The sequence below is a fragment of the Magnolia sinica genome, chromosome 2 (assembly GCF_029962835.1).
Source record: "Magnolia sinica isolate HGM2019 chromosome 2, MsV1, whole genome shotgun sequence".
Classification (NCBI taxonomy): Eukaryota; Viridiplantae; Streptophyta; class Magnoliopsida; order Magnoliales; family Magnoliaceae; genus Magnolia; species Magnolia sinica.
This window is the reverse complement of record NC_080574.1, coordinates 30874767-30876457: the sequence shown is the minus strand read 5'-3', so window position 1 is coordinate 30876457 and position 1691 is coordinate 30874767. Positions and strand designations below refer to the sequence as shown.

At 38.1% G+C, this 1691-nt stretch overlaps 1 long non-coding RNA gene across 1 annotated transcript; it reads left to right on the top strand.

The window, feature by feature from the left end:
• The first annotated feature begins 329 nt into the window (after nt 1-329).
• Nucleotides 330-1451, top strand: LOC131228234 (uncharacterized). Its single transcript, XR_009162760.1, has 2 exons — nt 330-566; nt 1062-1451. It is a non-coding gene; the product is annotated as an uncharacterized LOC131228234 (long non-coding RNA).
• Nucleotides 1452-1691: the final 240 nt, after the last annotated feature.

Below are 1691 nucleotides of genomic sequence, written 5' to 3'. Positions count from 1 at the left end.
ATCTCGGCAGCCCTTCCTAGCGTGATCAGGGGGCTGCTTTTCCTAGATAAGGTCAGGTTGGGAGCTATCCGAATTGAGGTCAACAGTTAACCCCGCCCATGCCATTTTCGGCGCGAGATGGTTTCCGGGCTGAGTGGTGGCCTTTCCTTTTTCTTCTTGTTGTTTTCTTTTGTATAGGCTGGGTGCGGTGCGGTGTGCTGCTCGCGGTCCTCATATGATAGGCAGGCCCGTCTTTTGGGGGGGCCTCCTGAAATATAGCTGGTTGTAATATTTCTTCTGCAATATATGCCAGGGATGTTCCCCTGTTTTTCAAAAAAAAAAAAAACCTGTCCATTATATATGTGTGCCCCTAATGAATGTTCCGTTTAAGGTCAAAAAATCTCGCCAATCCAAAAATCAGGTGGGCCACACCACAGGTAACAGTTGGGATGGGGTGCTCACTCTCCTTGTTTCTGCTTATTCTGTCTAAGGCCATGTTCTCTTCTTGCAGTAAGATTGATGGGCTAGGGATCAATGGAACATTGTGTCTCCAGCTATCAAGCCTCCTCTCACTGAAATATATGTAAGTAAGATTTTGATTGAAAATTCATGGAATTAATATGATTGCATTGCTACATATTAACCTTAGAAAATTTAGTGGAGAACTTCAAGAGTACAGAATTTTCTTTTGGGTTCCTTAATTTTTATTCCCCTGATTTCTAGAGTTTCCACAATCTAGGGTCTCTGTAGATGACTTGGATCCTATATTGGACTGTTAACAATTCAGGTTCTTGATGCATTTATGGAAATTGCTTGCAAGGCCTTGATACTAGATATGAATGCAATCCCCATCAAAATCTGCACCTAGGGGAGCACAGAAATTAGTGGCTGTGATTGTGATGGATGTCCCCTTCAAACACCATTGAGGATCCTGTGTTGAGTTACAATCCTTTTTTATCATCCGAACAACAATACAAGTTACTTCTGATTACTCTACAGCCACATGTAGCATGGCTGGTCAAATATGATTCTTATAATTTTTTTTTTTTCAATCAGTTTCTATGACATGTGACAGGAAATAGTAAGAAGAACTTCCAAGATGCCTGCTTCTTTTACGCATTTGCTAAGAACCATAAGCGTATGTCCAACGTGCAAGTACCATTTGAACGTTTTCACTGGAGCTATTGGAGGTAATCATTTTCTTACATGCATATCTGACTCACATCCTTTTATTTTCTTGTGGTTAAGATAAAAATATTGTTGAAACTTCATTTAAATTTTGGTTTATGGAATTACAGTTTGCTATTTTGGTTTACCCCAAGAATTAAAACATAACAGTAGAAGTGATGTAAAAGAGTAAGGAAGCTAAGTTGGCAATTCTCATGGCATCAAATTCTACATGAATACATTGCTTGTCTGAAGTCATTTTGAGCCTTTTAAACAGTTGCCGTGGATTCATTTTGATTGTTTTAGATTTTTCTTTCTTTATTTAACATTATAAAATGATAAAAATGTTTTTTTTTTTTTTTTTTTTTTTTTTTTTTTGATCCTTGCTCTTGCTTGGGTGGTGGACTCTCGGGAGTTTCAACACCCAGTCAAGGGTTCAAGTATCCATAGGTGGTGAAAGCCCACTACGGCGTGAGTGTGTAAAAAAAAGAAAAAAGAAGATAAAGGCAGGTTTTTTATTGTTTTGTTTTTTTTTTTTGTTTTTT